Source organism: Rutidosis leptorrhynchoides, chromosome 9 (genome assembly GCF_046630445.1).
Source record: "Rutidosis leptorrhynchoides isolate AG116_Rl617_1_P2 chromosome 9, CSIRO_AGI_Rlap_v1, whole genome shotgun sequence".
In the NCBI taxonomy this organism is placed as follows: Eukaryota; Viridiplantae; Streptophyta; class Magnoliopsida; order Asterales; family Asteraceae; genus Rutidosis; species Rutidosis leptorrhynchoides.
Window position 1 is genome coordinate 370783429 of NC_092341.1, and position 12020 is coordinate 370795448.

A 12020-nucleotide genomic window follows, 5' to 3' on the forward strand; every position below is an offset into this window, starting at 1 on the left:
CACATGGATGCCCTTAAACGCATCATACGGTATATCCAAGGAACCTTGTATTTCGGATTACAACTAACAAAGTCATCCATACAGTCCCTAGTCACTTACACTGATGCAGACTGGGGTGGTTGCCCAGACACACGCCGATCCACATCCGGTTATTGTGTATTTTTTGGTGATAATCTGATATCTTGGTCTTCGAAACGACATCCAACGGTCTCTCGATCTAGTGCTGAAGCTGAATACAGGGGTGTTGCAAATGTTGTCTTCGAATCTTGCTTGCTCCTCAATTTATTATTAGAACTTCACGTTCCTCTTTCGAAAGCTACTTTGTTTTTTTGTGACAATGTGAGTGCCATTTTTTTCTATCCGGAAATCCTGTCCAGCATCATCGTACCAAACACTCGTTATCAGGTTGCGGACATTTTCACTAAGGGGCTACCTCGTATCTTGTTTGAAGATTTTAGAGACAGTCTAAGCATTCGTCCACCTCCAGCTTAGCCTGAGGGGCTATATTAGACATATATATTACACGATTATATCATAGCTGTACACACCAACACCAACATACACGTTAATATTAGTTGACCATACATGTATCATTAGCTGTAAAGATTATAGTTTCCATAGATTGGTGATTATGCATATCTATTCCATATTTGAAAGATATGCCTGTATATTTGTATCTGTATAAATAGGCTATTGACCAAATCAATAAAGCATCGACAATTAAACTCTTACCGTATATATATATATATATATATATATATATATATATATATATATATATATATATATATATATATATATATATATATATATATATATATATATATATATATATATATATATATATATATATATATATATATATATTTGTCATGTATTTTTAGCCTATTATTTATAAGGGCCCTTTCATTGTTTAGCCCAATAAGTTTCCATTGTATGTTGGCTATATATTGTCATTCATCTACCTACTGTTTGTAGGCATAAAAGTATTTACGATTAATAAAATACGCATGTTCATATCTCATACACATGTTCGTATTTCAATAATTCATAGTATAATTCGAACATGTTTGGGTTCGGGTATGTGCGGATATGCGTCCGCTCATATTTAAGTTTGAACGTGTTCAGATTCGGTGAATAAATACGTAATTGTTCTAGTCTGTGACTATCAAGTATCAAGGAAACATAGGTCATGATGAATTCGAACGAATCAGACTGAAAAAGTATGCAAACGAATAGTGTAGTGTAGCCAATTTATTAAAAAATGATTTTACTCATAAAAGTTTTAAGAAATGTGCATTTAGGTCATTTTCCCTTTATCATAATAATACACTTTAGGGTCTTTTACTATCGTTGTTTTATTAATGGGATTATCACCAATTTGCCCATTTTTTTAACCTTTCTTGCATGAGAGCTCAAAATTTTTTTTTTTTTTGCCAATTTGCTCAAAAAATTTCTTTTCACCATGTGCTTTTCATTAAAAGCGCAGCGCATATGATGAAAAGCGCAGCGCATATGATTAAAAGCGCATATGGTGAAAAGCGCATATGGTGATTAATGAAAAAGCACATATAGTGATTAATGAAAAAGTACATATGGTGATTAATGAAAAAATACATATGGTGATTAATGAAAAGCACATATGGTGATTAATGAAAAGCACATATGGTGAAAAGAAATCACAAATGTTTCTTAAAAGAATTTAAGGTGATATATATGGGTCAATACATCCATCATGTAGACCATTTCGATATTTCATGGTTCTAATAGACACATCTAACAGATGGTCTCATATTTGTTTATTATCAAATCGAAATGTGGCATTAGGAAAGTTTCTTGTTCGAATTATTAAATTAAGAGCACATTTCTCGATTACACCATTAAAAGGGTGAGACTTGATAATGTGGTGAGTCAACATCTCAAGTATTTTATGATTATTATATGTCTAAAGGGATTGTTATTGAGCATCCAGTTGCTCATGTGAATAAAAAAAATGGTATAGCTGAATCAATAATTAAAAGCATGCAACTAATAGCTAGACCATTAAAAATGAGTACATAACTCTAAGAATTTGTATGAGGACATGCAAATTTACATGTTGCGACTTTATTTCACATTAAACAAAGTGCGACTAATAAATGTTCTCCTCTACAACTTGATCTTGGCCAAGATCTAAATATTTCACACCATTAAGACATTTGATTGTGTAGTATATAACGCACTAAAATGGGTCCTCAAAGGTGTAGTGACCCGAACTTTTCCATGTTTATATATATTAGATGAAATTGATATTTACATGATTAAGTGTTTCCAACATGTTAAGCAATCAAACTTATTAAGACTTGATTAACTGAAATAGGTTTCATATAGACAATTGACCACCCAAGTTGACCGGCGATTCACGAACGTTAAAACTTGTAAAAATGACATGACGATATATATATGGATATACATATAGTTAACATGAGATTATGATAAGTAAGTATCTCCATAAGTATATTAACAATGGGTTATATACATAAAAACAAGACTACTAACTTAAGGATTTCGAAACGAGACATATATGTAACGATTATCGTTGTAACGACATTTAAATGTATATATATCATATTAAGAAATATTAATATATCATAATATCATGATAATATAATAATTTAACATCTCATTAGATATAATAAACAATGGGTTAACAACATTAAATGAGATCGTTAACTTAAAGGTTTCAAAACAACACTTACATGTAACGACTAACGATGACTTAACGACTTAGTTAAAATGCATATACATGTAGTGTATTTAGATGTATTAATATACTTTTGGAAGACTTCAATACATATATCAAAACACTCATACTTAACGAAAATAGGTACAGTTACATTCCCATTCTTTTTTACATCAGGAATTCTAGTCGTATTCGTACTCGTATTATACACAGCTTCTAGACGTACTTACTATAGGTATATACCAATAGGAACTAGCATGGGATTCCATTCTTGATTATTTCATGTATGACTAATCAATTTTAACTTCTACCATGAACTAGTCAACTAACTAGAACTCCTTTTAACCCCACTCACCACTTACTACTCATCATTCACTCCATTTCACTTCCAATTCTCTTTCTAATTCTCTCTCAACACACACACACACACACTTATGAACGAATTTTGATAGTAGCTAATCATCATCTTCATCAAAAATTACTTCAAGAATCAAGCTATAATCATCTTAGGAAGAACACTTCAAGAACACTTCGAAAATCCTTTCAAGTTTACTAGTTTACATCCAAGCTTTCTAATCCATTCCAAATAATCATCTAAGATCTAGAAACCTTTGTTATTTACAGTAGATTATCTTTCTTATTCAAGGTAATATTCATATTCAAACTTTGATTCAATTTCTATAACTATAAACTATCTTAATTCGAGTAAAAATCTTACTTGAACTTGTTTTTGTGTCATGATCCTACTTCAAGAACTTTCAAGCCATCCAAAATCCTTTGAAGCTAGATCATTTCTTGTCACTTCCAGTAGGTTTACCTACTAAACTTGAGGTAGTAATGATGTTCATAACATCATTCGATTCATATATATAAAACTATCTTATTCGAAGATTTAAACTCGTAATCACTAGAACATAGTTTAGTTAATTCTAAACTTGTTCGCAAACAAAAGTTAATCCTTCTAACTTGACTTTTAAAATCAACTAAATACATGTTCTATATCTATATGATATGCTAACTTAATGATTTAAAACCTGGAAACACGAAAACATCGTAAAACCGGATATACGCTATCGTAGTAACACCGCGGGCTGTTTTGGGTTTGATAATTAAAAACTTTGATAAACTTTGATTTAAAAGTTGTTCTTCTGGGAAAAGATTTTTCTTATGAACATGAAACTATATCCAAAAATCACGGTTAAACTCAAAGTGGAAGTATGTTTTTTAAAATGGTCATCAAGACGTCGTTCTTTCGACTGAAATGACTACCTCTTACAAAAACGACTTGTAACTTATATTTCCAACTATAAACCTATACTTTTTCTGTTTAGATTCATAAAATAGAGTTCAATATGAAACCATAGCAATTTGATTCACTTAAAACGGATTTAAAACGAAGAAGTTATGGGTAAAACAAAATTGGATATTTTTGATTGTTGTAGCTACGGGAAATATTGTAACAATTCTATACAAATAATAACTTAACAAACTTATATTGTATTATTCATGTATTCTATTATATATTATATAATCTTGTGATACCATAGACACGTATACCATGTTTTGACATATCATATCGACCCATCTATATAATATATTTTGAAACAACAATAGACACTCTATATGCAGTAATGTTGGAGTTAGCTATACAGGGTTGAGGTTGATTCCAAGATAATTTATATTTATTTATTTCTGTACATCTAACTGTGGACAACTAGCTGTAGGTTACTAACGAGGACTGCTGACTTAACAAACTCAAATCATTAAAATGTAATAAAAAATGTTGTAAATATATTTTGAACATACTTTGATATATGTACATATTTGTTATAGGTTCGTGAATCGACCAGTGGCCTAGTCTTACTTTCCGACGAAGTAAAAATCTGTGAAAGTGAGTTATAGTCCCACTTTTAAAATCTAATATTTTGGGATGAGAATACATGTAATTTTATAAATGTTTTACGAAATAGACAAAAGTAAATGAAACTACATTATATGGGTGAATGATCGAAGCCGAATATGCCCCTTTTTAGCTTGGTAGCCTAAGAATTTGGGAACAGACCCCCAAATTGACGCGAATCCTAAAGATAGATCTATCGGGGCCAACAAGCCCCATTCTGGAATTTGGAATGCTTTAGTACTTTGAAATTATCATGTCCGATGAGTGTCCCTGAATGATGGGGATATTCTATATGCATCTTGTTAATGTCGGTTACCAGGTGTTCGCCATATGAATGAATTTTATCTCTATGTATGGGATGTATATTGAAATATGAAATCTTGTGGTCTATTATTATGATTTGATAATATATAGGTTAAACCTATAACTCACCAACATTTTTGTTGACGTTTTAAGCATGTTTATTCTCAGGTGATTATTAAGAGCTTCCGCTGTTGCATACTAAAATAAATACAAGATTTGGAGTCCATGCTTGTATGATATTGTGTAAAAACTGCATTCAAGAAACTTATTTTTGATGTAATATATTCTTATTGTAAACCATTATGTAGTGGTCGTTTGTAAACAGTATATTTTAGATTATCATTATTTGATAATCTACGTAATGCTTTTTAAACCTTTATCGATAAAATAAAGGTTATGCTTGTTTTAAAAATGAATGCAGTCTTTGAAAAACGTCTCATATAGAGGTCAAAACCTCGCGACGAAATCAATTAATATGGAACATTTATAATCAATATGAACGGGACATTTCAAAAGGAGGATGGGAATATATGTTGGATATGAAACATATTCAATTATAAGATATATTGAACCCATGACGGGTGATATTTTTACATCACATTTTGCTGATTGTCATTATAATAAAAAATTGTTCCCTATATTAGGGGGAGAAATAAAAAATAAATAAAAAGATGTTTCATGATGTGAACATAAATTACTGTATCTTGATCATCGCACAAAAGAATGCGAAAAGAAAGTTTAAAAATAATACATATGCAAGAACTTGCAAATAAATTACCTGATGTATTTACAGATACAAAAAGGAGTGACTAAATCATATATACTAGCAGTAAATGCTTCAGCTAGAATTAAAATTCTAAAAGCTGGCAATAATGTCACTCATGAGTCTTTGCCACGTCTGAAACGTGGGAGACCAATTGGTTCCAAAGATAAAAATTCTTGAAAAAGAAAATCAGCTGATAATGAGGTAAAAGAAAGTGTTCAAGAAGAACCACAAATCAATACTCCTTCTGTAGAGGAGATTGATGATGTCAATATGGAATTTTCAATCCATTATGCACATTAAAAAAATATATTATGGAACCGAAATAAAATGAAAATCTTGATGAGATATTTTCATATAATGTTGCATATGACATCATGAATGATGATGATGATCCAAAACCAAAATTTGTCATCGAATATCAAAATAGACATGATTAGGATTAATGGAAAGAAACAATGCGAGCTAAATTTGAATCGCTCAATAAAAGAAAAGTTTTTGGATCAATAGTTATCACTTTTAAAGATGTGAAATGTATGGGATACAAATAAAAGAAAAGTACTTTGAAATTATCATGTCCGATGGGTGTCCCGAAATGATGGGGATATTCTATATGCATCTTGTTAATGTCGGTTACCAGGTGTTCGCCATATGAATGAATTTTATCTCTATGTATGGGATGTATATTGAAATATGAAATCTTGTGGTCTATTATTATGATTTGATAATATATAGGTTAAACCTATAACTCACCAACATTTTTGTTGACGTTTTAAGCATCTTTATTCTCAGGTGATTATTAAGAGCTTTCGATGTTGCATACTAAAATAAGGATAAGATTTGGAGTCCATGCTTGTATGATATTGTGTAAAAACTGCATTCAAGAAACTTATTTTTGATGTAATATATTCTTATTGTAAACCATTATGTAATGGTCGTGTGTAAACAGTATATTTTAGATTATCATTATTTGATAATCTACGTAATGCTTTTTAAACCTTAATCGATAAAATAAAGGTTATGCTTGTTTTAAAAATGAATGCAGTCTTTGAAAAACATCTCATATAGAGGTCAAAACCTCGCGACGAAATCAATTAATATTGAACGTTTATAATCAATATGAATGGGACATTTCAGTTGGTATCAGAGCGTTGGTCTTAGAGAATCAGAAAATTGCATTAGTGTGTCTTATCGAGTTTGTTAGGATAGATTAGTGAGTCTGGACTTCGACCGTATTTTCTTTAAAAACGATTGCTTAACACTTTTGTTGGAAACTATATATTATTAACATGTAAATATTATGTGATATATTAACCTCTTAATGTGTTTGATATTGTGTGATAGATGTCTACCACTAGTACAAATCCCATCGATTCACCTAATAATAATGAAGAGTCAAATATATTTTGAGAAGATTCACAAATTCCCGAAGAAGAACCGAAAGAGGAGGAATCGGAAGAGGAGGAACCGGAAGAAGAAGAACCGGAAGAGGAGGAACCGGAAGAGGAGGAACCAGAAGAAGAAGAGGTTCCGGAGAAAGAAATATCAATACCTACAGTAATTCGTTTAAATAAAAGAAAATCCTCAACTAACGGACCAAAGTTAAAAATGGTCAATGGTGTTTCCGCCGAGGAAGCAAAATATTGGGAAGATTACCAATTTTCCGATGAATCGGATCCCGATGAGGATTCCGGTGATGTTATAGAAATTACCTCGACCTAATTTAATATAGCAAAAGAAAATAATAAGGGAAAAGGTATAAAAATAGAGAAACCTGATTCCAACCCCGATGAGCTTTATATGTATCGGCAACATCCGTATTTCCTAAAGTGTAACAATAACTCGGGAACCTCTAAACCACCAGGTTTTTCTAAACTATTGTGGAAAACGACAGCTCGTATTAGAGGAACACCATATATTCCTAGAAAATTAGGAAAACAAACCAAGTCGGAAGAAGAAGAAACCAGTGATTCAGATTAGAGGGTTGTAATCATGTTGTGTATTATATGTATTGTAGTGTGCTTGTACTTTTATGTTCTATGTAAAAATTGCTTGTATTGTTTGTTAGTTATCTTTTACGAATCTAATCCTTGTCTATTTTACAGTATAAAAACAAAATGGACGTTAAGGGTAGAAAATCGAATATTTTAGAAGACCTACCAGAGGATATGATTGAGGAAATCTTGTCTAGAGTCGGTCAGAGTTCATCAGCACATTTAGTTATGGCGAAATTAACTTGTCAAACATTTGAAAGACTTTCCAGAAATGCCTTAGTTTATAAAAGGCTTTCCTTTGATAGGTGGGGCATATCACATTGGGAAGACCGTAAGCTACGCCGTGTTTTCTTTAAAGCGTTAAATGCGGGGAACCCAAATGCAATTTTACGCTACGGGTTACGAACCTATTTTGACTCAACATATCCCAATATAGGATTTCGTGAGTTAGAAAGAGCTTCTAACATGCAACATAAAGAAGCATGTTATACTTACGGGTTAGTGATGTTCGCTTCTTATCCAAGTGAGAAAAAGAATATCGGGTTACAACTTTTAAATAAAACATTCCCACAAGTGACGAACTCAGTAGTTGGGGTAAGAAACACGGTTTTTAGATTGCTACGAGGCTGTTGGGCATTACGAAACCCTCGTCCTTTTGACGATATTACAACATGCTGCCTAGCCAATGGTCATAACGGTTACTTTCCACAAGACCAAGGATGGGAAGTCTTCTTAGTAAAACCTAAATGCATGACTTGTTTCTGGACTTATGAATTACGTGTCTTTATTTCCTTTGCTGAACAACTTGCGTATTAACTAGTTTTATCTTCAAAACTGTTCTGTGTCAAAGTGTACTATATTTCATGTTATATGTAATATAGCGAAGTTGTAAGTTTGAAGAATATTTGTATGTGATATATTATTAAATTCAGTTTTTCATATGGAATTGTAGTAGTTGAATTGTATATTAGCTACTAAATATGAACTTAACGGGTAGGTAGTACCCGAATTTAAACTTATAAAACGCTAATATGAAGAAAAAGCTTTTATAAATAAGTTCATATAATGCTACGAGATACTATTGACTACTCTTAAATTCTATATGATTAACTCAATTCTTTTGGCTATTTTTGAAGGAAATGGCACCGGCGACTCGTTAGAATTTGAACATGAGCGAGGAAGACTTCCGTGTTTTCCTTGCTGCGAACATAGCCGCAGTACAGGCTGCGATGCAAAATAACAATAACTCTGGATCTAGCAGTGGAACTAATTCCACAAGAAATTGTGTAGGATGCACCTACAAAGAATTCACTGCCTGCAAACCTTTGGAATTTGATGGAACCGAAGGACCAATTGGATTGAAACGGTGGACCGAGAAAGTCGAATCGGTGTTTGCCATAAGTAAGTGTACTGAAGAGGATAAAGTTAAGTACGCTACGCATACCTTTACAGGTACTGCGTTAACGTGGTGGAACACCTATCTTGAACAGGTAGGACAAAATGCTGCTTACGCACTACCGTAGTCGGCATTCAAGCAATTGATGAACGAGCAGTACCGTCCTAGAAACGAAGTCAATAAGCTCAAGGCAGAACTTAGAGAGTTACGAACACAAGGGTTCGACGTTACCACGTATGAACGACGATTCACAGAGTTGTGCCTATTGTGTCCGGGAGCGTTTGAAGATGAAGAAGAGAAGATCGACGCATTTATAAAAGGGTTACCAATAAGGATTCAGGAAGATGTGAGTTCACACGAGCCCGCTTCCATACAAAAGGCAAGTAGAATGGCTCATAAACTCATAAATTAGATTGAAGGAAGAATTAAAGAGCAGTCAGCCGAAGAAGCCAACACGAAACAACTCAAGAGAAAGTGGGAAGAAACCAGTGACAAGGGTCACCAATACAACAAAAACAACAACAACAACAACAACAACAACAATTACAACCACAACCGCAACAACAATCGCAACAATAACCGCAATCCTAACAATAACTACAACAAACGTCCCAACAACAACTACAACAACCGTTCCAACAACAATAACAATCCCAACAACAACCTCAATAACAACAACGGCAACAAAAATCAAAAATGCCAAAGGTGTGAAGAGTACCACCAGAATGGGTTTTGCACGACATTTTGTACCAAGTGTAAAAGAACTGGCCATGGTGCGAAAAAGTGTGAGGTCTACGGACCAAAGTTTAACAGAACTAAAGGAACAAATAGTGGTGAAACAAGTAATGCCGCATTTGTTTGTTATGGATGTGGAAAACCGGGCCACATTAGAAGTAATTGCCCGAATCAGGGGAATACTAATGGGCAGGGCCGCGGAAGAGTTTTCAATATTAATATGGCAGAAGCGCAGGAAGACCCGGAGCTTGTTACGGGTACGTTTCTTATTGATAATAAATCTGCTTATGTTTTATTTGATTCGGGTGCGAATAGAAGCTATATGAGTAGAGATTTTTGTGCTAAGTTAAGTTGCCCATTGACGCCTTTGGATAGTAAATTTTTACTCGAATTAGCAAACGGTAAATTAATTTCAGCAGATAATATATGTCGGGATAGAGAAATTAAACTGGGTGATGAAACGTTTAAGATTGATTTAATACTAGTCGAGTTAGGGAGTTTTGATGTAATAATTGGCATGGACTGGTTGAAGAAGGTGAGAGCAGAGGTCGTTTGTTACAAAAATGCGATTCGTATTATGCGTGAAAAAGGAAAACCTTTAATGGTGTACGGAGAAAAGAACAATGCGAAATTAAATCTTATTAGTAGTTTGAAGGCGCAAAAACTAATAAGAAAAGGTTGTTACGTCATTCTAGCACACATCGAGGAAGTTAAACCTGAAGAAAAGAACATCAGTGATGTTCCCGTCGCAAAAGAATTTCCCGATGTATTTCCGAAAGAATTACCGGGATTACCCCCACATCGATCCATTGAATTTCAAATAGACCTTGTACCAGGAGCTGCACCAATAGCTCATGCTCCATACAGACTCGCACCCAGCGAAATGAAAGAATTACAAAGTCAGTTACAGGAACTTTTAGAGCGTGGTTTCATTCGACCAAGTACATCACCATGGGGAGCTCCTATTTTGTTTGTCAAGAAGAAGGATGGTACATTTAGGTTATGTATCGACTACCGAGAGTTGAACAAACTTACCATCAAGAACCGCTACTCACTACCGAGAATCGACGACTTATTTGATCAACTACAAGGCTCGTCGGTTTATTCGAAAATTGATTTACGTTTTGGGTATCATCAAATGCGGGTGAAGGAGGATGATATTCTAAAGACTGCTTTTAGGACGCGTTACGGTCATTACGAGTTTATGGTTATGCCATTTGGGTTGACTAACGCACCAGCTGTGTTCATGGACCTCATGAACCGAGTGTGTGGACCATACCTTGACAAGTTTGTCATTGTTTTCATCGATGACATACTTATTTACTCAAAGAATGACCAAGAGCACGAAGAACATTTGAGAAAAGTGCTAGAGTTGTTGAGGAAAGAAAAACTGTACGCTAAGTTTTCAAAGTGTGCATTTTGGTTGGAAGAAGTTCAATTCCTCGGTCACATAGTGAACAAAGAAGGTATTCAGGTGGATCCAGCAAATATTGAAACCGTTGAAAAGTGGGAAACCCCAAAAACTTCGAAGCACATACGCTAATTTTTAGGGCTGGCTGGTTATTACAGGAGATTCATCCAAAAAATTTCCAAAATAGCAAAACCCTTGACTGCATTAACGCATAAAGGGAAGAAATTTGAATGGAATGATGAACAAGAGAAAGCGTTTCAATTATTGAAGAAAAAGTTAACTACGGCACCTATATTGTCATTACCTGAAAGGAATGATGATTTTGTGATATATTGTGACGCCTCAAAGTAAGGTCTCAGTTGTGTATTAATATAACGAACGAAGGTAATTGCTTATGCGTCTAGACAATTGAAGATTCACGAGCAGAATTATACGACGCATGATTTGGAATTAGACGCGGTTGTTTTTGCATTAAAGACTTTGAGGCACTACTTATATGGGGTCAAAAGTATTATATATACCGACCACAAAAGTCTTCAACACATATTTAATCAGAAACAACTAAATATGAGGCAGCGTAGGTGGATTGAATTGTTGAATGATTACGACTTTGAGATTCGTTACCCCCCGGGAAAGGCAAATGTGGTAGCCGACGCCTTGAGCAGAAAGGACAGAGAACCTATTCGAGTAAAATCTATGAATATAATGATTCACACTAACCTTACTACTCAAATAAAGGAGGCGCAACAAGGAGTTTTAAAAGAGGGAAACTTAAGGGATGAAATACCCAAAGGAT